General features: G+C 48.1%; 2 long non-coding RNA genes across 4 annotated transcripts in view; both read left to right on the top strand.

The window, feature by feature from the left end:
- The window catches only part of LOC138433411 (uncharacterized), a 56,725-nt gene extending 39,193 nt beyond the window's left edge, over positions 1 to 17,532 (top strand). For all 3 annotated transcript variants that reach the window (XR_011254293.1, XR_011254295.1, XR_011254294.1), the window contains 2 exons: positions 14,821 to 15,057; positions 16,291 to 17,532. This is a non-coding gene — a long non-coding RNA (uncharacterized lncRNA). The remainder of the gene's footprint in view (positions 1 to 14,820; positions 15,058 to 16,290) is intronic.
- A 3,819-nt stretch (positions 17,533 to 21,351) lies between these two features.
- LOC138433412 (uncharacterized) lies at positions 21,352 to 24,620 on the top strand. Its single transcript, XR_011254296.1, has 2 exons — positions 21,352 to 21,976; positions 24,489 to 24,620. It is a non-coding gene; the product is annotated as an uncharacterized lncRNA (long non-coding RNA).
- The last annotated feature ends 1,739 nt before the right edge of the window (positions 24,621 to 26,359 follow it).

Below are 26,359 nucleotides of genomic sequence, written 5' to 3'. Positions count from 1 at the left end.
CATAGACAGCAGCCCCTCACAGGGACCTTATTAAGAAGAGGCTTTAGCAAATCCATTTCCTGGGTGAGAAAACTTAGCTAAGGCCACAATCCCAGGAAATGACAGACTGAATACTGGAACCAGGTCTTTTCTGCCCCACAGTCTAAGCACTGAGTGCCCCTGTGGTCTGTCTCTCCTCAGACCTGTTTCTGGGTGCCCTGTGCAAGAGGGGAGGCACTTTCAGGGAGAGAAGAGGGGCGTGAGTTGGAGCATGGGGGCCAGAGCAGGTGATATGGCAGAAGATGAGTCTAGATGGAGTCTCTCAGGTAGGCTGTGGTGACTGAAAGGCTAAGAGAGGCAAGAGCGGGGTCATATGCTGCCTTGGCTCTTGAAGGTCCATCTCAGTGGTGTCCTCAGCCTGAGGAGAAATGAGAGGAGGAGTGGGCTCAAGGGCACTATGGATGTTCAGCAGGCAAGCAGAAAAAAGCGCCATAGAGGAGCTTGGCACTTGATGCCAGCTTGGGAGCCTGGGCCCTGAGGGGGATGCAGTGGAGGTCATGTTAGGCTTTGAGTCAAAACACAGGGGCCCAGGCTGTGCTGCCTTATTTTAGGGTAGCCACTTTCCCTCTCCTGGCTTGTTTTCTCAACTTTAAAACAGGGCATGACACAGAGTGTAAAGAAAGGTTCACAATTCAAATATCCAACAAGGGACTTCCTTGGTGGTCCAGTGGTTAAAAATTCTCCCTCCTTGCAGAGGACATGGGTTCCATCCCTGGTCAGGGAACTAATATTCCACACGCTGCGGGACAACTAAGTCTGTGTGCTGCAACTACGGAGCCCATGTGCTCTGGAGGTCGCATGCTACCACTAAGAGAGGCCCACACACTGCAATAGAGAGCCTGCATGCGACAACTAAGATCCAACACAGGCAAAACAAGACAAACAGAACAAATGCAACAGCAAAAAAGTACACACACACAAAAGCAAATACCCAACAGTAAACAAATATCTGGAATATATGAAGTACATAAAGAGCCCCTAAAGGAAGAGACAGAGAACCCAACAGGAAAATAAGAGGGGGAAAAATCTTGAGAGGAAACTTTACATAAAAAAAGATATCCAATAATAATAAATATGTGAAAGTATGTTTAATTAGTCATTGGGAAAATGCAAGCCACAACAAGCTATTGAAATGAGAAAAGATGGAAAATGCTAAGTATTGGTGAGAATAAAAACTCTAATCCACTGCTGGAATGAGTGGAAATGGTGAACCACTTTGGAGATGCTTGGTGATATCTCCCAAAGCTGAATATACACATACTGTTTATTCCTACAATTCTACTCAAGGGTTTCTGTGAAGTAGAAGATAACACATTTGGAAGTGACATGAAATGAAAAACTTGGAAAGTACTTAAAATATCCATTGAGAGTGGAGCTGATCATAGAATTCAAAGCACACAGTAGAGTCCTGTAGAGCAAGGAGACTGAACAGGTAACAGTGTGGATGAATCTCACAAATATAATGCTAAGAAAGATTGACAAGTGGAACAGACGGTAAAGCGTCTGTCTACAATGTGGGAGACCTGGGTTCAATCCCTGGGTCAGGAAGTTCCCTGGAGAAGAAAATGGCAACCCACTGCAGTACTCTTGCCTAGAGAATCCCATGGACAGAGGAGCCTGGTGTCCATGGGGTTACAAAGAGTCACACATGACTGAGCGACTTCGTTTCTTTTCTTTCTTTTATGGAACATTCAGAATCTAATCTAAGGTATTACAGGTGAAGATGGTGGTTTCTGTTGGGTGTTGGTGACTGGAAGGAGGTGTGAGTGGGGCCTCTGGGGTATTGATCACATGTCTCCTCACTATGTGAAAATTCACCCAGTTTATGAAAAGAGCATGGATATATTCTTTAGAATGTATGTTATACTTCAAAAAAACTTTATGCCTTAAGAATAGATGCTGTCGATGCCTTCATGTGCAAGGGACTTATGAAGGGGAATTGGCCTGGGGGACACTGCCAAGGGATGGAGCCCAGGAAGATGCATAGAGGAGGAAATGGGAAGTTCCAGGGGCTCCACAAAGAGAGCAGAGGAAACACAGCCCCTCCCCCAGAGAAACTGAGGCCCTGAGAACAGGCGAGGGAAAAACAGAAAGGGCCTTACTCACTGGGCAGATGGACTTTCCTGAGGAGAAGTCCCCAGCACACAGTATGTCCATGTGCACAGCGCAGTTCTTGCCTTTTCCACCTCCATATAGCAGTTTATATGCCAAAGAATGCTCAAACTACTGCACAGTTGCACTCATCTCACATGCTAGTAAAGTAATGCTCAAAATTCTCCAAGCCAGGCTTCAGCAATACGTGAACTGTGAGCTTCCAGATGTTCAACCTGGCTTTAGAAAAGGCAGAGGAACCAGAGATCAAATTGCCAACATCCACTGGATCATGGAAAAAGCAAGAGAGTTCTAGAAAAACATCTATTTCTGCTTTCTTGACTATGCCAAAGCCTTTGACTGTGTGGATCACAATAAACTGGAAAATTCTGCAAGAGATGAGAATACCAGACCACCTGACCTGCCTCTTATATGCAGGTCAGGAAGCAACAGTTAGAAGTGGACATGGAACAACAGACTGGTTCCAAATAGGAAAAGGGAGTAAGTCAAGGCTGTATATTGTCACCCTGCTTATTTAACTTATATGCAGAGTACAGTATAAGAAACACCGGGCTGGAGGAAGCACAAGCTGGAATCAAGATTGCCAGGAGAAATATCAATAACCTCAGATATGCAGATGACACCACCCTTATGGCAGAAAGTGAAGAGGAACTAAAAAGCCTCTTGATGAAAGTGAAAGTGGAGACTGAAAAAGTTGGCTTAAATCTCAACATTCAGAAAATGAAAATCATGGCATCTGGTCCCATCACTTCATGGGGAATAGTTGGGGAAACAGTGGAAACAGTGTCAGACTTTATTTTGGGGGGCTCCAAAATCACTGCAGATGGTGATTACAGCCATGAAATTAAAGAACGCTACCTCCTTGGAAGAAAAGTTATGACCAACCTAGATAGCATATTGCAAAGCAGACATATAACTTTGCCAACAAAGGTCCATCTAGTCAAGGGTATGGTTTTTCCAGTGGTCATGTATGGATGCGAGAGTTGGACTGTGAAGAAAGCTGAGCACTGAAGAATTGATGCTTTTGAACTGTGGTGTTGGAGAAGACTCTTGAGAGTCCCTTGGACTGCAAGGAGATCCAACCAGTCCATTTTGGGGGAGATCAGTCCTGGGGGTTCTTTGGAAGAAATGATGCTAAAGCTGAAACTCCAATACTTTGGCTACCTGATGTGAAGAGTTGACTCATTGGAAAAGACTCTGATGCTGGGAGGGATTGGGGGCAGGAGGAAAAGGGGACGACCGAGGATGAGATGGCTGGATGGTATCACGGACTCTATGGATGTGAGTCTGAGTGAACTCTGGGAGCTGGTGATGGACAGGGAGGCCTAGTGTGCTGCGATTCATGGGGTCGCAAAGAGTCGGACATGACTGAGTGACTGAACTAAACTGACATATGTGTCTTTTTGCTATTAGGTTTATATTATTTAGAATAATGATCTCCTGGTTCATTCATATTCTTGCAGATGTCAGGATTTACTTTTTCAGGCTGAATAATATCCCATTGTGTATGTTATGTATGTATATTTGTGTGTGTATCACATATTATCATGTAGTCTTTATGAATTCATTATGACAAACAGGAACTTTCTCTCCAAGTCATTACTATGAATAAATTTTCAAAGAACATAGAAAAATACTGTAACTGTTTAGGGTTGAAAACTTTGTTTCCTTTTGCTATATGACCAGAAGTGAAATTGCTGGATCACATAGTATTCTAATTTTATTATTTGAAGAATTGCCATACTATTTTAAATATTTGTTGCACCAATTTACATTCCAAACAGCAATACACATGGTTTGGTAAGTGATATCAGGCTTGCCAGGAAGGAACTATCAAAGGGTATTCACTCAGATCCTAAAGAATGCCTGTTAGGTCTGTATGGGGGTCACAAGAGAGGTCTCTATATAATGATCTGAGAGGACTCTGGGTGAGATTACTCTTTGTGGGTTTGTGAGAGGGTCCTTGTGGGGTCAGCGTGGGTCTGTCTGAGGGCTCTGCATGGGGTCAGTGTGGGTCTATGAAAGGTTCCTAGTGGGGTAAATGTGCATCAGTCAGAGCTCTCTGTGTAGGGTGCATGAGGGTGTTCTAGAGATCCCTGAGCAGAATCAGTGTGAATCTGTGTTTGACCCCTGTGTGGGGTTAGTGTGGATTGTGGAAGATTCCTGTGTGAGGTTAGTGGAGCCTCTGTGTAGGGTTAGTGTGGGTCTGCAGAGGTCTCTTTATGGGGTCAGTGTGGGTGTTTTAGAGATCTTTAAGCAGGATCAGTGTGAATCTGTGGTTGACTCCTGTATGGGATCAGGGTGGATTTGTGGAAGATTCCCATGTGAGGGTAGTGGAGTCCCTGTGTGGGTCAGTGTGGGTCTGTCAGAGGTCTCCGTGTTTGGTCTGAGGGTTCCTGTACAGGGTTGCTGTGAGTTTGTGGGAGATCCCTGTGTGGAGTTAGTGTGGGTCAGTGGGAGGCCCTGTCTGGGGTGAGTGTGGGTCTCTGGGAGCACTCTGTGCAAGGTCAGTGTGGGTGTGTGGGAGGTTTCTGTTTGGGGACACTATGGGTCTGTCGGGGTCCCTCTCTGGGGTCAGTGTGGATCTGTCTAGGTCTCTGTGTGGGGTTCTTGGGGGCCCTGTGCTGGATCAGTGTGTTTATGTGGGAGGTCCCTGTCTGGGGTCAGTGTAGGTCTCTGTGGGTAGTCTTCATGGGGACCCTCCATTGCTGTCCTTTCTGCACCTCACGGCAGGAGAAGGGCAAGGGACTCTCCCCATCTGCTTTCTTGCTGCTCTGTCAAGGTCCCCTCTGTGTCTTTTCTCCATACAGGCACCTTAGTTCCAGGTCCCCTGACTCAGCGCTCACCTCTTGGCGCCTCTGAGAGGACCTCGCAGCAGGCAGGCTCAGGATCCATGCTCTGTGCTCCCCTCTGTGAGCTCTGGAGGCCACTAGGTCACAGCCCCTCCCCTCAGACCCTGGCTGAGCCCCCACCTCTGTGCCCCCCATGGAGGACGCGGTGCAGAGGCAGGACTAGTCTCCAGGGAGAAAATACAGCACAAGCAGGCCTGTGTCCTCTACCCCCACAGCCCCGGGCCTGGTCCCACATATGGAGGTCCTGACAGGCATGGAGGCGGGGCCATTCCAGCTGGCTCCTGGATTGGGGACGCCCTCCAGGAGCAGGTCTTTCCACCATGGGAGTGACTGTGACATAGAGCCCTAAATTGTTCTAGGGAATTGCTTTTGTCTCCCCACTTTCCCATGTGGACGGGCCCTGGGGAGGAAAGCTGATGGCAACCTCATTCTCCACAGGTGACTTCCCACCTGCTTGGTGACACATCCTGTGTTGCTGGCCTCTTCCATCTCTGGGCTCTGGGATGAGTGAGGCTGAGAGCAGGTCCCTGGGCCTGTTGAGTCCCCCACCTGTCCCCTGGGAGCCTCCTTGGGCCACACGTGAAGATAGAAATCACAGACCACGAGTCTGTCCTGGGCTCCCTGTCCTGTGAAATCTGATTATTTACATCGTGGAGAAGTGAAGCTCCCCTTCTTGGAGACTCCATTGCCTCTGGCAGCCTGGCCTTCTTTGGAGGAGCTCCAGATGTTCTCCCTCTGTCTGGGCTCTGGGGTGGGGCCACCAGGAGCCGTGGGGCCCCTAACTTCTTTCCTCTGGGCCTGTAGACGGTGGTTGGATGCCATGGGCTCTTGGTCACTGCACCGTCTGTGGACACCTCTGCCACCTGCCTCCTTCCCCACATCCCACCCTAGGGGCACAGCGTCCTCCCCTCAGACCATGCGGTGGTGGCACACACAGCCAAGAGCCCTGCGCACTTACCCAGGGGAGGTGGGTGCTCTGAGCAGGGCTGCCGTCTCCTCTAGGACGGGGGTGGAATGGCCCTTGGGGGCCCCGGTGATTGCTGCCACTCTCTCTCAGCCTGGGAGTGTGTGGTCCGCATCCTTGCCTCTGCTCCAGAGCACGAGAAGCACAGAGGGAGGGTGACAGGCCAGGGTCATCTCATTCCAGCTCCTCCTGGGAGAGGAGGGGCTTCCAGGGCAGCTTCATCAATCCCACCATGACACGAGGACAAGGTTTCTCCCACCTCTAGGGGCCAGCACTGCCCCCAGATGTCCCTCCTTATTCTGACATGTGAGTTTGTCTCTGACACTTTCTGAGCTTGAGGGGAATTTCAGCCTCTGAACACCCCTCCCCTACAGCCCCACAGTTTCCAGGTAGAGAGAGAGCAGGAGAAGACAGAGCCAGATCCTGAAAAGGGGGAGGTCTTTAGCTTTAATTCACCTTGATATGTTTTAAATGCTATTGGTTGTTTCTGTAATGCTGAGATGATGGAAACAGAAGTTGCAGTGAAGGAACTGGGGTGAAGGTGAGTCTCCACTCTGGGGTCAACCTCCCTCCACGGCCCCATCCCACCTGGAAGCCAAAGCAGGCACCTGGAAAGAGTGGACCATTATCCATTGCCTTTCCCCCAGCAGGGCACAGACAGAGGCCACCAGATCTTATCAGAAAATACATTTCAGGAACCAAAAAAAAAGTGTGGTAACAGGAAGCTATTAGCACACAGAGGATGTGCTAATATGAGGGGGAAAAAAGGGTCTCTGGAAGATAAGCTTATTTTTTCCTTGGAGAAGAATTTTGCTACCAGGGATGCTGTGAAAAGCATGTTCTGATTGAACAAAAGAGGCATATTTCTGAAGAAGATAGTGCCTTGGACAGTGGAGGGGACAGCCTGGGACACATTTTACTCGAGCCATGCTGGCAGGCTCTGCCTAGAAAGGGACCTGGCTCCCTGGGTAGGAGGCCCACTTATTCTCTTTTGGAGAGCTATGGCCCATGGGGTAACTGGGTAATCATGGGCTATATCTCTTTTCCCTCTTCTGTGTTCTTGGGTGGAGAGAAACTTTGGTTGCAGTAATGTGGACATAATGGGTCCCAGAGTTCTGCTTTGTACCAATTTAACTCCAAGGCATGAGATCCATAGTGAAGCACCATCTTCTCCTTAGGATCTGTCCAACAGCTGTCATGACAGTCTGAGCCTCAATAGCCCTGCTATCCTAGGTCAGTGTGCTTTTGAGTGCCTCTTGGCTCTGGGCTGTGGCTGTTTCAGGTTTGCCTTTTGCAGTGGCTCTTCTAGTCCTTTGCATTTACTGGGGGAAACCCACTGCAGAAGGAGATCAATCCTTGTTTTGAAGCAGCTTTCTGAAAGAACCTGTCCCTTCTTCAGGATTAAATGTCAAAACTTGCTTCTTAGGCACTCTGCTGATTCCTTTTTCTGTCCAGAGCGACTAATCCCTCTGACCTGGTAGCCATTCGTTCTGCCAATCCTTTTTGATGCTGTCCTACTATGGGACTCCTATATGTCTCTCACCCTTCAATGGGGACACACTTCTGGCCCTTATATTTGGGCTCCCATCTCAGGGCCACCTGCTGCCCCTGGCTGCTCCCTCTACTCGATGAAACATCATAGAGCCTCTTGGAATTGGACGTGGATGTGTCTCCTCTGGTCAAGGTTTGGGAACAAGACAGATTCCTGAAAGCCAGATGTTTGCAGCAAGGAACATATCTGAGTGACAGTCTTTGAGAAGTGTATCCATGGCACAATCTTGAAGGAGAACACCGGTTTCACAGTCTTGATGGAGCACGCTGGTGGCCCAACCTCGATTCTGATTCTGCTGGTCTGTGAACCTTGACACTCAAGCTTATGAAACTGTGCTTCAAAATTTAGATCTTCTGGGTTTGAGGCAAGAGACTTTGCATTCAGGGTTGGGTTTCTACTGGACCTTGGAGATCGTGGACTCTTTAAATTCATGTTAATGAGTAGGGATTTGACCCACACACTAGGTTCCAAAGTTTCTTTTCCAGCAGGGTCTCCTTCCACAGACTCTTGTTCCCTGGAAGATGTGGACCATTCATTGGGGTCCACTGTTGTCATGATAGAGTAAGATTCTGGGGAGGCTCATCCCCTAACTTCCTCCTGTGGCTCAAGGCTGGCCATTGCTGGACTACAGCTGGGCTCCAAGCTGCCTTTATCAGTCCCCATGACAGACTCACTGTGCCAAATTCTGGTCACTAAACTCTATGTGGCGGCGTGAGAAGGTGGCTTGCTTTCCTGTCCAGTCAGAGGGACCTCTGAGGGCTTATGGATGTCACCAGGTTTGGGTCCTCCCAGAACCCCCTGGGCTTCCTCAGTCACCTGTGAGGGAGTGGGAAGGGGCCTCTCCAGGGAGGGATTTGCCCCTGTTGTTTCTACTTTCTCTCTTACATGGGGCTAAGGAGCTTTCCCCAAACCTTTGGTTAATAAAGATATTGAGTGGTCCCCAGATAAACAGGTGGCCTTCAAGGTAGACCCTTGAGCCTTTTCCAACTTCAAGCTAAGTATGAGTTTGAAGACCTTGAAGAGTAGGTCCCACCTGTGCCTCCTCCTCAACTTTACTATATGTGTTTTCAGCTCCTGTTGAATATCAGAACTGAGGATAAGAGACTCAAGGGAGGTGTTCAGAGAGGCTTTCCCATCCTGAGAGGAGTGTGGATTTTCTGCCTTCAGGGGGCCGTGTGTCTCTCTAGGAATGTCTAAAAGAAGGTTGTACATTCAACAGGGATCTCATGCTCGTGGATCTCCTGTGCCTTCCTCCTTATAAGGACTTCTGGATTGTTCCTGCCTCCTCTCAACTCTCTGACTCAGGTTTCACTCTTGGATCATTCACTGGAGGGTTGGCTGAGATCAGGTCCAGATCTTTTAGGATCCTCCTCACACTCTGCCCTACATCATAGTGTCGCTGTCTCCCTGGCGGGATTTGTGCTGGGCGCTTGGACCTCATCTTCTCTGTGTCCCAGCTGATGTTGCCTCGACCCGTGGAGGGCCTTGAGGGCCCCTCCCTGCACCTGACAAGGCCTTGGGAATTGATCTTGAGGCTGCATCAGTCTCTCAGATGCTTGCATTCTGCAGGGCAGGCCACTCTGTTGGTGTAGCAACCTTTTGGAAAACTGATGCCTCAGTACCTCCAAAATCTCAGGTCTGATCCTATCCCCAGGAAGGATGGAGACAGAGCTGTGAGCCTGGGAAGACCTATTTTCCTGGGAAATGTTGAGAGTGACCTGAATAAAGACTTGCTGACATTTCTTAACCAAAGAGGGAAGTTCATCCTCTTTTTAGTTACATTCCAGGTTTTCAATTGCATTTGAGATGAAAGATGTGCCTTATTTGGGACTGTAGGGAAGATATTTCACAGGACCCAATCTGGTATTGAGAAAGTGATCAGACTCGGAGAGAGGGTGACTGATGGACAGTGGTCTGTAACTGTGCCTGAGGTTATGCTTGACACATTTGGAGTCAAGGGTTTGGGTCGGGCCTGGATCTCCATGTGAGCCTGAGCAGGTGGTGTTGGAGTCAAACATTGAGGTTGCGCCTGGGTCTCCGTATTAACCTGAGCTGGTGGTGGTTGACATGGGGACATGGTTAGAGTCAAGGGCAGGGGATGGGCTGGGGTCTGTATGAGAGGCTGAGGTGGTTGTGTTTGTCACCGGGCCATGGTTGTTGTCAAGTGTAGAGGTCGTACCTGGGTATTCATGTGAGCCCAAGGTGGTGGTTGAAATTGGGACATGGTTGCAGCCAAGGGTAGGGATTGGCCCTGGGATTCTATGGAAGCTACAGGTGGTGATTGACGTTGAAGCAAGGTTGCAGACCAGGGTAAGGGTTGGGCCTGTATCTCTATGTGAGCCCAAGGTTCTGGTTGAAACTGGGCCATGGCTGGAGTCCAGGTTTAGGGTCGGTATTGGGTCTCCAGGTGAGTCTGAGGTGGTGGTTAAAACTGCTGCATGACTGGAGTCAAGGTTTGGGGTGGAGCCTGGGTCTCCATGCGAGCCCAGTGTGGTGGCTGAAAGTGAGGCATGGTTGGAGCCAAGAGTTGGGGGCTGGCGTGAGTCTCCATGTGACCTAGAGGTGACCTAGAGGTGATGGTTGCACCTGGGGCATGGTTGGAACAGTGACAGTTGTGAAGTTAATTTATCTTGAATTTGGAATGGTTCGGCCTTAGAATGCTCACTGAATAAAACAGGGCATAACCCAAGAGGGGGCCCAGGTACTGTGACAGTAGCCACCAGACTCTCACTGTGCACAGAGAGGAGACCCCAGAAGAGCTGGCTGCATGTCTTTTGTAGATGATCCCTCAAAGTGTCAGGATATCAGGGCTTCTTGGGACCATCCAGCTGTTCTCGTTTGCTTTTTATGCTCCAGAAGTTTTGGCGACCCAAGGTATCTTGCTTGTGACTGAATGACTTGATCCTCTTTCCCAGTGAAGTCACCTGGTAGCCTCCCTCATCCTCTTTTTCTTTCTTCTTCCAAATCTTCAGTTCTACTCTCTTGGTGATTAGTATCTCCAGTATCTTCTCAACATCCGCATTGACAAAAGAGAGGCTACCTGCCTGTTTGTGGGGTCTCCCAAAATGAGGCCTCAGGTGGGTAGAGGGGAAGGTGTTCTTGCTGGAACTCTAAGTATGTCAAGGTGGAGAAGCTCCATGGTTTTGTTGTCTCCTGCAACCAGGCCAGGTTGATACAGGATTGCTTGCACAGACAAAGCTTGATGGCTGATCTCCAAGGGGAGTGTGGAGATGACCTGTGTCACATGGTGCCCAGTGTGGGTGCCGTGGAGTCACCCTGATTGAGACTCAACTTGGAGCCTTATGGTGGTGGGGCAGAGGAGGGTGTCAGAGGTGGAGGGCAGGCTCTTACATAAAGGGGGTTTGGTGGGGAAGGGGAAAGTATAAGTGGCCAGGTTGAAAGGCTGTCCAGGGGAGGAAAAGCTCTGGTGATGGAGATGTACTCAGGGATGAGCATGAGGGAATGGAAACTGAGGTCACTGAGCCTGGAGAAATGGTAGAAGCCCAAGGTAGGGGCTGCTTGGTCAGAGGAGCTGGGTAGATTGTGGGAGCTGTCTCTTCCCTACATGATTGATGGGCTCTAGTGGGCACTGATTATAGACCTCTCCAGGTGAATCTTGACATTAGCCCTGATGAAAGCCACCCTTGTCCGGGAACCTCCCCAGGTGTTGCAGGGGACATGAGAAACAAGCTGCAGCCAGGAGATGCCAGGCCTGGAGGGCTGGGCAGGCCAGGCAGGGGTGGGCACCTGCACCCCACAGCCTGCATGGCCCCAGTGCTGAGTTTACAATGCTCCTGGTGTAGCTCACCCCAGGACGTTGGCCTTACCCCCAGGACTTCTCTCAGCTCAGCCCCAGGCTGTCAGTGTCCCTGGGGTTGGCCCCAGTGCTGACTTCACAATGCTCCTGGTGTAGCTCACCCCAGGACGTTGGCCTTACCCCCAGGACTTCTCTCAGCTCAGCCCCAGGCTGTCAGTGTCCCTGGGGTTGGCCCCAGTGCTGACTTCACAATGCTCCTGGTGTTGCTCACCCCAGGATGGCCTTACTCCCAGGACTTCTCCTCTCGGCTCAGCCCCAGGCTGCCAGTATCCCTGGGGTCGCGTGATAGGCTCTAGGAGGAAGAATCACCTAGAAAAGAAGGGGAAGATTCTCCACCTTTCCATAAGTGAATTCAGGTCTGGAACCTCTTCCAGTGTTTCCAGGCAATCTCTTCAAGCTGTAAATCAGCAGACAGGTCATGATGGTGAACATGGGTGCCTAGGGGTCTTACAGGAAGTTGAGTACACTGTCTCTTTAAGGGGACATCATTGGGAGATTAGAGCCCAAGGATGAGTGTCCAAGGCCACATGATGGAGGAGAAGTCCTGACGTGAAGTGAAGTGACGAGAAGTCCTGAAGTGATGGTGAAGCTCTGAAAGCGTTTATCATTTACAAAGTGTTTCCATATTCATTACCCCTTGATGCCCTCACAGCTTGCCTATGGGGAGAATGGGCAGGCACCAGTCTGCAGTTGAATCTGAGCAAAATAAAACCATGTGTCCTACGTGTACTGGAGGGCTCAGCTCCCAATCCAGGCTGTATTGGTGCAATGCACCCCACATGCCGTTTTGGACAGCTTCATTCTACACATGGAATCTGGGAAGTATCTGGGTTCTGCTCTCATTCCCAGAAGCCTCCCTTGGAGTTAGTTTCTCAAGGGAGAAGTCGTGCCACAGACCCCCTCAGAGTCTGTGGAACTGGGTTCTCATGGCCAGAGAGGTGGGGACTAACACTTGGGGCACTCATGGATGGATGGCAGAACTCACCTTTCAAATTTCAAAGCTCCATTTCTCTGGATGCTCCTGCTGCTTCCCCTTCTTTCTTTTCAATGCTGAGAGAGAGAAAATGAGGATTTAAAATGCAAATCTCAGTCTCCCCTCTCTAGACAAGCATCAGACAGTAGTGTTCACACAGAATAGGACTCTACATTTCACTAACAGAGTTCTGTGATTTTTCTTTCCTTTCACTTTTTTTTAAAAGGGGTAAAATATTTTGTTTTCCTTCTTTGAAGACCATAATGAAGTATTTTCAATGTGAGATTCACTCTGGACTTCTTTCGTCACTGTTCCTCTGCTCAAGAAACACACACATACTCAGACCTATGGGTGAATCTTAGCTCCATAAGGTAGCTCTCTGCTTCTTGATACCAGGCCCCCAAGCCCTCCAATGCCTGCTCTGAGGCTCTCGGGGCTTCAGCACTGCCAGAAGATCACTCCTGTCTGAGACACTGTTCACCTCTGGCTGAGATTCAACTCAGAATCCAGTCATTGGCCTCTGGTCACTGTGTTTTGGACTTGCCTTGGAGCCATCTACCAACCTGGATACATGGGTTGAGATCTTTAAATAGAAATCCTAGTGTTCACTGTATCCCTGCTCAGCCTGCTTTGTCCCTAGAGGGATGTTCATCTATTCTTTCTTGAGTATAGATGTCCTGTTCTTTTCTGTCTCAAAGGTCTTATTAGTTGACTCAGAAAAGTGAAAATAATAATAGAACACGACAGAGAAATATGTGCTTCTGAATCTGGACCAAGAGTTCCTTACCTTCCTGATGTTTCCATGTTTCCTAGGAGGCAGAAATGATGAATTATTCTTGAGGTAGGGAAGGGTCAGGAAAAAGAGCCCCAGCCCACACAGAAAAGTGATTATGGTAATGACTGCCCAGGCAGTGAAACTGGAGTTCAGCCAAAAGCAAAAGTGATTTTCAGAGAAAAGAACAGATTCTGCATCATCTGAATCATACTGCTGCCCTCAGGCAACTGAGCCAGGGTGTGCACTTGGGGACTAAAGTTCTAGGCCTACCTCATAGAACTGTGGTCTGATCACAAAGGGCTCTTGGGGGTAAGAGGGAGTAGCAGAGGAGGAGGCTGGACTATAGCCCCTCCCTAACCATCCAGCCCTGCAGCCTCATTCATCTCCCTTCCTCTGAGCCTTCCCATCCTGCCTTATCATCTGTATATAGAGACATTAGTCAAGTGTTGACTCAGTCCACCTAGAACTCAAGAGAATTCCTGATTCCTTTGACCTAACTGCTTGAGCCTCATCAATGCTTTAAAAAATCTGGAGTTCTTTTAACTTTGGTTAACCACAAGTATTTTTACTCTTATGATACTAATTTTTTAAAAAAATTCAGTTAATCTTTACTATATTCAACTATGGGTATTAAAAATTAGATAAAAAATGATTTGAAATTTACAAGGCCATGAAATATAAAGCAAATTGAAATAGTGAAGCCTTCAGGGTAAATTTTTCATAAGTTGCTAGCATGTTTCTTAAGTTGCAGCAAAGTGTTAAGTCAGTGAGCTTGAGGTCCCTCAAGCCCTTCACATTCCAGAGTGACCACTGACCTTTTGATCTTGAAGATCACTTTTCAATCCTGGGAATAGTCTACTTGATAAGATCATATTTGTATAAATGAGACCTTGGTCTTGCCAAATAGTTAATGGAAATGATGTGATTTACAGTGTACACCTGTTTTAAGTTGACATGGAGGCCTGGTAAGGCTGTATCAGTCTGATCTCAGGGAGGGGTACTGATGACTAAGTAGTTAAGGTCAAGTATATGGGCTCTTCATCCCTATGTGACCTACCCCACAATAAAAACCCTGGACATTCAAGGCTTGATGATGGCTGACACTATGCACGTGCTGCCGCACTGTTTGCTGAGGGAACTAAGCACTGTCTGTAGGGCCCCACTAGGCCAGACATCTGGAAGACTGCATATGGCTCCCTGCATCTTTTTTGTTTTTGGCTAGTTCTGGTCTGTATTCTTTTTCTGGTTTTAATCTGTATCCTTCTGCTGACATAAACCATAGTAAGTGCAAGTATTGTGAGTTCCAGGTGGAGTGAACTGAAACTTGACGAATGTCTCTGCCTAACAGGATGAGAAGGCAGGATGGGAGGCTCAGAGAAGGGGGATGAATGGAGCTGCAGGGCTGAGTGGCTGGGGAGGGGCCATGTTCCAGCCTTCTCATCTGTTACTCCCTCCCCACCCTCAGGAGTCAAATGTGACAAGACCACAGCTCTAAGATGTGGGCTTAGTACTTTAGTTCCCAAGTACATACTGTTTGCAGTGGCCTAAGGGCAGCAGTGTGAGGCAGGCAATGGAAAATCCTCTCTTTTCTCTGAAAAGCACTTTTGATATTTGGCTGAACTCCAGTGTTCCACTTCCTGGGCGATCGATACCATTCTCGCCTTTCTGTGTGGACTAGAGTTCTTTTTCCTGTTTCTTCCCTACCTTGAGAATAACCTGTCCTTTCCTCCTCCTAGGAAACGTGGAGACATCAGGAAGGTGAGGAAACCTTGGTGGAGACCCACAAGTGCAAGATCCTCTCTTCTCGATTATTATTTCTACTCTTCTGAATCATCTAGAGAGATTCCTGAGATGAGAAAGAATAGGACAGCTATTCTCATGAAAGAATAAAACATCACCCTCTGGGTGCCCCAGGCTGGGCAGCGGGCAGAGTGAACATTTCTCTCCAAAGATCTCAGATATCAGTTGTCCAGGTATGTTTGAAGGCTCCAGGGTATGTCCCAAACACAGTGACCAGGGCGTGAGGGCTGGATACTGAGTTCAATCTCAACTACAGCACAGGTGCATGAGCACTGCTTCACCAGCCATGAAAAACTATCTTGGATGAGGGCTGATCTGAGGACAGTGCTGAGGCCTTGAGAGTCTTGGAGTGGGGCCCTGGACTTGGGAAACAGAGACCCACCTGACAGAGCTCAGATTCAGCCACTGTTCTGAGAATGTGTGTGTTTTTGAGCAGAGGAACAATGACAAAGGATCCAGGTGAATCTCACTTCAAAATCCTTATGTTCTTCAAAAAAGGAAAACAAAATATTTTTATCCACCTTAAAAATGCATGAAAAGAAAGAAAAACCACAGAGCTCTGTTAGTGAAATGCAGAAAATCATATTATGTATGGATACTGAGTGTCTGATGCTTGTCTAGAGAGGGGAGCCTGAAAATTGGGTCTCAAGCCCTCATATGTTTGGGTGGGTCTCAGCATCAAATGCAGCCAAAGGGGAGAAGCGGGAGTAGGGAGAAAAATGGAGCTTTGAAAGGTCCGTTCTGCCATTCAGCTATGTGTGCCCCTGGAGTTAGTCCCATCTCTCCGGCCCTGAGGGCCCAGGACCACCGGCTCAGAAGAGGCCAGTGGCAGGACCTGTCCCTTGGGAAACAGAAACCTCAGGGAAGCTCCTGGAAGAAGAGCAGAACCCAGATACTACCCAGGTTCCATGTAGCAAATGAAGCTGTGAGGGGTCTGGAAAAAGGTGTGGCCCAGCAGGTGCCTGTGGGCTGCACTGAGCTAATAGCACCTGGATTGGGAGATGGGACTCCAGGTCCAACTGTGGACACATTTTTTGTTTTAATTAATTTATTTTAACTGGAGGATAGTTACTTTTGCACACCGTTTAACTTCTCTCATATTCGTCTATGCCATGACTGCTGTCCATTCTTCCCCACAGAGGGGTTGGTGAGGGGTAATGGATATGAAAGCACTTTTGTTAATGTAAACCCTATCATAAGCTTCAGCATCACTGTCATGGATCATGTGGCCTTGGACCCTGGTACTTGGATTCCAATATCCCAGTTGTGTCCCTTTGGGACTAGTACTTAGTACTTTAGTTTCCACTAGGCACAATCCCACAAAGGTCATCCCCATGCTCCCCTTGGAGACCAGCCATCTCAGGGCTTGTCCATTCAAGCTGTCCTCTTTCAAACCTGTCTTTTAGGTAGGGGGCTGCCAGAGCATGGAGCTTCTCCAACTTGACACACTTTGAGTCCCAGTAAGAACACCTTCACTGCCACCCACCAGAGGCCTTGTTGTTAGGACACCCCAGGAACAGACAGGTAGAGGCTGGAAGATTCTCTTTTGTCAACCTGTATGTCCAGAAGCTGCTGGAGATGTGAATTCACCAAGAGAGTGGAACTGAAGATTTGGAAGGAGAAATAAAAGGAAGAGGAGGCAGGCTACCATCTGACTTCACTGGGGATGAGAATTAAGTCACTGACTGACAAGCAGGACACCTTGGGTCACCAACAATTCTGGAACATAAAAGGCAAACCAGAACAGCTGCTTGGTCCCCAAAAGACCTGATATCCTGACACTTTGGGGGACCATCCACAGAAGACATGCAGGCAGCTCTTCTGGGGTCTCTGCTTTCTGCACAGTGAGTCTCTGGTGGCTACTGACACAGTACCTGGGTCCCCTCTAGAGTTACACCCTGTCTTACTCAATGAATGCTCTAAGGCTGGACAATTACAAATGCAAGCTAAATTAACTTCACATCTATCATTGGTCCAGCCCTTACCCACGCTGTAGCCCAGGCTCAGCCTCAGTCCTTGACTCCCAACTATGTCCCAGTTGCAGCTATCACCTCTGGGTCACATGGAAACCCAGGCCAGACCCCTACCCTTAACTCTAACCATGCCCCAGATTCAATCACCACCTTTGGGCTCACATGAGGACTCAGGCTAGACCACAACTTGCCAGGGTCCAGCCCTGGTAGATCCAGGGTAATTTGAAGCAGGGATGGAGTCGACATCTAGAGGAAAATTGTTTAGTTAAAGATATGGAGAGATATTAGAAAAGAATAGTGTAGTAGGAAAATTAGTGGAGAAAAGAGGCTGAATAACTTGGTTTTCGCGGAGAACCAATAAAACTCCGAGACAAGGGGTTTGCACCGTCTACATAGGCCACCAGCGCCCGCTTGAATAGCGGAGGGTGCCCCGCCTTGGGCTGCCTCTCACGTGGGTCTTAGAAGCCAGGGCAAATAAGTAGACACCGTGAGCCTCCGCGCTCCAGATGGGAATTCAGCCAGAAAATGAAAAAGACGACACGGGGGAAATCAGTCTTTCCAGGAACTGGTCCGTTTCTTTATTTCCCAGGTCCGCTTTTATACTTTTTGTTATACATAGAGATAAATGGAAAATACAAAGTCACGTGGGGTCAGCAGTCCTGACCCTTACTGAAACCATGCTTTCTTTCTGCATTCCTTTCGATATACAAAGTTCTCAGGTGATTTACATCATCTTCTGGCCAAGAGGCCTGCTAACGTTTTATGACCCTTTCTGATGACGATTAGTCAACCAGAAAACTTATTTTCTCCAAAGGTGATTTTTCTTAAGTCAGGCACCACCCTCCAAAGGCACCAGATAAAGTGGCATTCCTACAGGGCAAAGGTGCAGTGGGCTATAATCAAGAAAATAATTTACTTAGCCTAAAGTCTAACGTGATTAATATCAAAGGTCAATACTTATTTCTCCTATATGCTAGTTATATTCATTAATGTGTATAAGGGGGAAGGGATATGGAGACTTAGCAGCAAATATTGGCCCAACAATGACAACCCTCCACCAGTACAATTTCTAACTAACTCGCTAATACTATACTAATAATTTTCTAACTTCTCAAAAGAATCTGTTTTTAGAAAGTTTAAAGCATCTCGTGCCTGTCACAGTTGGTAGGCTGTGAACAATCACATGTGGCCAGACAAACCTGTCAGGCAGGCTAGAGAGCCATCAGAGGAGTTTTTGGACTGAAACACTCTCGTTATGCCCGGGAGATTTATTAACTGGAGTTCTAAGTTAACTCCTTTTCAAAGAGAGGTGGTGGGGGATAGCCCCCCATAATGTCAGCAGTGTAGGTGAAAGCATAATGCAGTAAGGTAGGCAGACTCTGGTTTTGGGGGTAGATGCTCGAGAATGTCCAGGGGGACCCCTGAGGCCTGATCCCATCTTTGTGTAATGTCAGGCCTCCTTCCTCATGACCTTTGCCACTGGCAGGATTCCTCACACTGGCTCCTGGCAACAACTCTTGACTCCAGCCATGCCCCAGTGTCAACCACCACCTCAGGTTCAAGTGGAGAACAAGGTCCAATCAAAACACTTGACTCCAACCATGACTCACTTTCAACCACCACCTCCAGCTCATGTGGACACATATGCTTAGCCCCAACCCATGACTCCAACCACAGCTCACTTTCACCAACCACTATCTCAGGCTCACATGGAGACCCAGGCCCAAGTCCAACCCTTGACTCCAACCATGCTTCACTCTCAACCACCACCCCACATTCACTTGAGGACCCAGACCTGACCCCAGTCTTTGACTCCAATAAAACCTTAGTCTCAACCACAACCTCGGGCTCACATGGGAACCCAGGTCCGACCCCAACCCTCGACTCCAACCATATCTCACTCACAGCCATAAAGACTCAGGCTAACTCCTATCCTTGACTACAGCCAAACCTCACTCACAGTCACAACCTCGGGCTCACGTTGGAATCCTCGCCCAACCCCAACCCTTGACTCCAATCATATCTCACAGCCACAACTTTGGGCTCACATAGAGAGCCAGGCCCAACTGCCACCCTTGACTCTAACCAAGCCTCACTCTCAACCACAATTTTGGGCTCATATGACAATCCAGGCCCAACTCCAACTCTTGACTCTAACCATGCCCCAAGATCAAGGACCACTTTGGGCTCAGTTAAGAGACCACTGCCTGTCTCACACTGTCTCTCCCAATCCAACCATCTTCCTCTCAACTGCAGAGTAGGTACTATGAAGTCTTGCCCTATAATCCAAAATAAGCCACAATCTTTGATTCCCCAATGCAATTCAAATCCGGGAATAAAATTTTTTTTTTAAAAAAAGCAACTAGCAAGTGGGAGAACTTTATCCTCTTTGGTTAAAAAATCTCAGCAAGTCTTTAGCCAGGTCACCCCCAATCTTTCCCAGGGGAACAGGTCTTCTCAGGCCCACATCTCTGTCTCTATCACTCCTAGGGATTTGATCAGCCCTGAGGTTTGGAAGAAACTGGAGTATCATCTTGCCAAAAAGTTCATGCAATAAGAGAGTGCCCTGCCCTGCAAAATGCAAGAGTCTCAGAAAGTGATGCAGACTCAGGGCGATTCCCTAAGGCCTTGTCAGGCGTTGGAAAAGAAGGGGCCCTCAAGTCCCTCTGGAGGTCTAGGCAAAAGCAATCCAGATGCACAAAAGATGAGGTCCTGGTACCCAGCAAGGATCCCACAAGGGAAGCATCTGTGCCAGGATATAAAGCGCAGCATGGGAGGATCCTAAAAGATCTGTACATGATCTCAGCTAACCCTCCAGAGAAGGTTCCAAGTGCAAACCCCGAGTTGAAAGAGTTGAGCCCAGGCAAGAAGCATCCAGAAGTCCTGGGGGTGCTTATAAGCAGGAAGGGACAGCAGATGCATGAGTGATGGATCCCTGTTAATGTCTGTTCAAGATTTGTTGCCAGCCACTTCTTAGACCTTCCTGGAGAGTCAAATGCTCCTCCAGATACTGAAAATGCAGGTTCCTCTCAGGATAGAGAAGCCTTCATGAACACTTCCCATGAGGTCTCTTGTCTTCAGTCCTTATATTCAATAGCAGCTGGAAGTGCGTATGACAAGGTTTTGCATCAGGCACAGATGGGTCCTACTACCCAAGGTCCTCAAGATCACATTTAGCTTGAAGTTGAAGAGTACTCACTGCATATTCCTTCCAAGGTCCACCTTGAAGGCTACTCTGGGGACCACCCAAAAGCCCAGTTACCAGAGGGCTTGTGAAAACATTCTCGTCCCCATCCAGGAGAGAAAGTGATAACAATGTAGGCAGTGCGCAGCCTAGAGAGTCCCCTTCCTGCCCTCTACTGTCTGACTGAGGAAACCCCGGGGGGCTCTGGGAGGAACCTCAACTGGCGAACATCCAGAAGCCCTGAGAGGCCCCTCTGACTGGACAGGAAGACAAGCCACCTTCTCAGGCCCTCACACAGAACAGAATTTGGCACAATGAGTCTGTTGTGGAGGCTGACAAAGGCAGTCTGGAGCCCATTCCAAATCCAGCAGTGTTCATGAATGAGCCACAGGAGGAATCTGGAGGACAGGCCTCCCCAGAAACTTGCTCTAGTGAGAGTGTCATGGACCTCGATGAATGTTCCCCATCTTCCAGAGAACAAGAGGCAATGGGGAAAGGCACTACTTGGAAAGGTACTTTTGAACCTAGTCTCTTAATCAAATACCAAATAATCAATATAGATATGAGGAGATCATGGTATCCAAGGTCCCATAAAAATCCCTCCTCAAACACAAAGTCTGTTGTCACAGATGCAGAAGATGTATACTTTGATGAACAGTTTCGAAAGCTTAAGTTCCAAGGGTTCACAGACTGGCAGAAACGGGCTCAGGGCCAGGCCACTTGCCTGCTCCTTCAAGACTGTGCCACTGAGAGGCTTCTCAAAGACTGTCATTTGGATATACTCATTGCCACAAACACCTTGTCTTCTCAGGAATCTCTGTGCTGTTCTGAACCCTGTCCCTTGGAGACAAGTCCAATTCCTGCACATATGATGTTACATCGAGTGGAGGGAGCAGCCAGGGACAGCAGGAGGCCCTGAGAAGGCAGCCCCAACATCAAAGTCAGAGCAGGAAGTTCATCTCCACTGACACGAGAGAGACTAATAGGAGGCCCAAACTAGGACAGCATAGACAGTGGTTGGTGGTACAGAGGTCCTACCAGGTCTGCAGGATGAGCCATCCTGCCCAGAAAAAGAAATCAGCAGAGTCCCTACAAAGCAAGTGTCACCAGTTAATCCCGAAAAAGGGACATGTTTCTTCAGAAAACCACTTCAGAGAAAGGATTAAGCACTTTCTGCAGTGGATTTTCCCCAATAAAGCAAAAGATTGGAATAGCCCCTGCAAAATGGCAAGCTTGCAGCAGACACTGTTCAGAGCCAGAGAACAGTCAAAAGAAGTCTGATTATGGACATCAAGACTGCTGAGGCTTAGGCTCTCATGACAGCTGGTGGACAGATCTTAGAGAAGATGGAGCTTCACCATGGACCTAGGCTTGAGTTTCATTGGTACAAAGGAGAACTCCAGGGCCCATAGGTCCAGCTTACTGCTACCATAAGTTTCTCTTCAACAAAGAGCAAAGGAGAGTGATGCAAAGACGGGGGGAAAATGGGGGACAAACAGTGTGCTACCTCCATGGGCCACAGCTGTCCTACAAAGAGTAAGCGGACCAGTCCCAGGGACTGCACGTGGACCTTCCCTCCCAGGGAGTCAGGTCCCCTTCCGGGCAGAGCCTGCCAGCATGGATCAAGAGTAACAACTGTCCCAGGCCATCCCCTCCACTGTCCAAGGCACTGTCTTCTTCAGAAATACACCTCTTCTGGCCAATCAGAACATGCTTGTCATAGCTTTCCTGAGAGGAAAACTCTTCTCCAAAAAAAAATGCATACCATGCACATGAAAACGTTTTTCTCTCATGTTAGAGCATCCTCTGTGTGCTAAAAGCCTCTTCCTACCACAAAATTAGTTTCCTGAAAGAAATGTTATTTCTCATGAGAAATGGTGCTCTGTCTGTGCTCTGCTTGGAGAAAGGAAATGGATAAGCGTCCACTCTTCCCAGGTGCGTGCTTTGACTTCCATATGGGACGGGGTCACGGAAGGAAGGTGAACCCAAGCATGGATACTCACCCGTACCTCAATTCCCTCCCTGCACCTCAGTGTCCATAATACCAGCACAGTATTACAGAAATAAGCAACAGCATTCAGGATATGTCACAGTGAACTAAACCTAAAGACCTCCCTCTTCTCAGGATCTAGCTCTGTCGTCTCCACTTGTCTCTCTACCTTGAAATTGTGAGTCTGTAGGGGAGGAGTTTGCAGAAGCTGAAATTCCCCTCAGGCTCAGAAAGTGTCAGAGACAATAAACATGTCAGAATAAGGAGGGGGGTTTGGGGCAATGCTGGCCCACAGTCTAGGGTGAGAGATCGTCCCCGTGTAATGGTGGGATTAGATGACTGTCCTGGAAGCCCATCCTCTTCCTGATGGGGCTGTAATGAGATGGCCCAGGCCTGTCACCCTTCCTCTGTCTTTCTCGTGCTCTGGAGCACTGGCGAGGATGAGGACCACACACTCTCAGGTCTAAGTGTGTGCGCTGTGGAGCATGGAGGCCTCCAAAGGCCAGTCCACCTCCACCCTGGAGAAGAGGCTAGCCCTGCTCATAGTACCCACCTCTGCCAGGGAGTGGGTAGGGGCATGTCTGTGTGTGTAGTCACCTCACTGTCTGAGAGTGGGACACTGTGGCCCTAATTACAGATGCAGGGAAAGGAGGCATGGGGCAGAGCTGTCTATAGATGGTGCAGTGACCAAGGAGCTCCCAGAGCCCAGAAAGAGGGAGGCCACCTGGAGTCCCTGACAGAGGGCCAGGCTCCCAGAGGCAGAGGCGCCTCTGAGCAAGGAATCTTCACTTCTCCACAGTGTAGTTAATCAGCTGTCACAGGACTGGGAGCTTGGGACAGACTCACAGTCTGGGACCTCTACCTATGCATGTGGGCCAATGAGGCTCCCAGAGGACAGGTGAACTCAACAGGCCCAAGGGCTCTGCTGAAGTTGTAGCAAGTCTCACCTGTCATCAACCTTGCTCAGCCCAGAGCCTGGAAGGGGAGGAAGCCAGCAGACAGGATGTGTTACTCAGAGGGTGGGAAGTGACCCGTGCAGAAGGGAGCGGTCAGCTTTCTTCCCCAGGACCCATCTACACAGGAAAGTGTTAGTCACTCAGTCATGTCCACTTCTTTGAAACCCCATGGACTGTAGCCTGCCATGCTCCTCTGTTCCTGTAATCTTCCAGACAAGAATAACTAGAGTGGGTAGCCATTCCCTTCTCCAAGGCATCTTCCTGACCCAGATATCAAACCCAGGGCTCCTGAATTGCAGGCACATTCTTCACCATCTGAGCCATGATGGAAGCCCTGGAAAGCAGGGAGAAAAGAGCAATTCTCAAGAGTGATTCAGGGCTCTGTGTCATAGTCACTAAGGCTGTGGAGAGACCAGCTCCAGGAAGGGCCTCTGATCCAGGTGACAGCTGGAATGGCCCTGCCCTCATGCCTGTTAGGACCCCACATGTGGGACAAGGACCCTCACACGTGGGACAAGGACCAGGTTTGCAGGGCAGCACGTACAGGCGTACTTGTATTGTGGTTTCTACCTATAGCCATGTCTTGCCTCTGGGCCCCATCCCCCAGGGTGCACACAGCAGTGGGGTCTTAGCGAGGACCTAAGGGAATGGCTGAAACCCAGGACACAGAGTGGCCTCCAGCGCTCAGGTGAGAGGGAGCTGTAAAGCAGAGACTCTGAGCCTGGGTGTTGCCTGGTCCTCAGAGGCATTGAGAGGTGAGTGCTGAGGGTCGGGGGAGCTGACTCCGAAGCATCTGTGGGGATAAGTGACACAAAGGGACGCCAACAGAACAGCAAGAAACCAAAGGGGAAAATCCCTGTGCCCTTCTCTTGCTGTAAGGGGAAAAACAGCCAGCAATGGAGGTCCCCTCACTTAGAGTCTCCACACAGAGACCCACACTGTCCTCACATGGGGACCTTCCGCACACCCACTCTGAGAAATCTCACCCAGAGACCTCTCAGCATCCCACAGAGACCTCTGAGACCTCCCATGCACACACCTCATAGGTGTTCTTTAGGATCTGAGTATCCACTGACTGACAGGTCCATCATGGTGAGTTTGATATCAGTTAACCAACTGGCAGCACAGGAGTAGGACCAGAGATGGTGCCTGGCCCCAACTCCTGCTCCCAGAACTCCAAGACATCCAGACATCACCAGCATTGTCCTAAACGGGGGCTGGGGGTGGTGGGGGTGGGGTCTCTGCTTGGAGAAATGCTCATACCTTCTGTCATTTGTAACCATTGCCTCTGAACAGAAGAGTCACAGTGTTCTATGTGCAGACTTACAAAGTCTTTCCTCCACAGATCTTCATTAACTTCAGCTCTGTCCATGGCTTAGGGAATCACAAATTTTAAACATGAGTTAAATGCTGCCAACTTCCAGTGAAACTATCTTATTTGTCCCATTTTATTCATCTTCCTGTCAGATGGTGCCAATATCACATTTTTTTCTTTTCTTAGGAGAATAAGGAGGATCTTGTCCTTTTCTAAGGAGGCTAAGATCTGAACTCAAGATGCAGATTCTTTACTTTGGAAACAAGGTAAAGCACTGTAGCAAATGGGCTCTAGGAATAAAATAAAGCAGCAACAAGTTGTGTGGAGTTTCATTCACCTCCCAGGGGGCTGTGCAACTAATGCAGCGTTTTGTACAAAACAGTTTGTGTCAGGCTTGAGCTTTATTTTTCAATGAAAATGTGTATGTTTTTCAAATGAATCATATATCTGGCAATATTCCTTTTTGGTCTCTGCAAAAATACACATTTCTTTCTTAAAATACGGTATTGCCCTCAAATGATATTATGCATATTTCCAACATATGATAAAATTCTAATATCCAGGTAATGTAGCTTAAACTGATGAACTATAAAAGAAGATTCAGTATTTAAATCTTTAAAATGCCCACAATCTCCAAGACTCCAGTGTGCTCCATTTTATGTTCATTCCAGGGCTAAAAAAGGATACTTTGCCTCAAATAGTGTGGAATTTACAAAAAGATATCATATAATCTGTGTTTGATGTATACTCATGCCCTAATAATATGACCAGAAGGGACTTCACAACTGAATCGAGCAAAGTTTACATAAATAATCAAAGTGTGCATTAACATACACAACGTGTACAGCAATCATCAAAATCTTCACATTGTATATCCAGCTCTTTCCAAAGATGGACTTCAGTGATATCACAGACATACTTTTAATTGCTCATAAGCAGCTAGTTTCCCTGCTTTGTTAAAACTGACTTTAATGACAGCTGGCATGCTTTTATCATTGTTAAGTCAGATTAACCCCAGGATGACAATCTTTTCTCTAAGAGAAGCAGGGTTGATATGAGAGCTCTTTTGGCTTATTTATTTTAATCAGGTGGCATAGTGGTAAAGTCCCGCCTGCTGATGCAGGAGACATAAGAGACACGGGTTCCATCCCTGGGTCAGAAAAATCCCCTGGAGGAGAGTATTGCAACTCACTCCAGTATTCTTGCCGGGAGAATAGAACTCTGTCCAAAAAACTCTTAATGACCCAGATAACCACGATGATGTCATCTCTCACCTAGAGCCAGACATCCTGGAGTGTGAAGTCAATTGGGCCTTAGGAAGCAGTACTATGAACAAAGCTAGTGGAGGTGATGGAATTCCAGCTGAGCTATTTAAAAATTCTAAAAGAGGAAGTAGTTAAAGTGCTGCACTCAGTATGCCAGCAAATTTGGAAAACTCAGCAGTGGCCACAGGACTGGAAAAGGTCAGTTTTCATTCCAATCCCAAAGAAAGGCAATGCCAAAGAATGTTCAAATTACTGTACAATTTCACTCATCTCACCTAATAGCAAGATTATGCTCAAAGTTCTTCAAGTTAGGCTTCAGCAGTACATGAACTGAGAACTTCCAGATGTACAAGCTGGGTTTAGAAAGGCAGAGGAACCAGAGATCAAATGGCCTATAACTGTGGGATCATAGAAAAAGCAAGAGAATTCCAGAAAAACGTCTACTTCTGCTTCATTGACTATACTAAAACCTTTGACTGAGTGGATCACAACAAACTGTGGAATATTCTTAAAGAAATGGGAATAAAAGACCACCTTAGTGCTCTCCCAAGAAACCTGTATGTAGGACAAGAAACAAAGTTAGAAATGGATGTGGAACAGCAGACTGGAAAGGAGTGTGTCAAGGCTGTATGCAGTCACCCTGCTTTTCTAACTTATATGCAGAGTACATCACATGAAATGTTGGCTTCAAGACTGCTAGGAGAAATATCAATAACCTCAGATATGCAGATCTACTTTAATGACAGAAAGTTAGAGGAAGTAAATAGCCTTTTGATGAAAGTGAAAGAGTTG

Source organism: Ovis canadensis, chromosome 2 (genome assembly GCF_042477335.2).
Source record: "Ovis canadensis isolate MfBH-ARS-UI-01 breed Bighorn chromosome 2, ARS-UI_OviCan_v2, whole genome shotgun sequence".
NCBI classification, from domain to species: Eukaryota; Metazoa; Chordata; class Mammalia; order Artiodactyla; family Bovidae; genus Ovis; species Ovis canadensis.
This window is presented reverse-complemented; position numbering and strand designations above follow the sequence as displayed.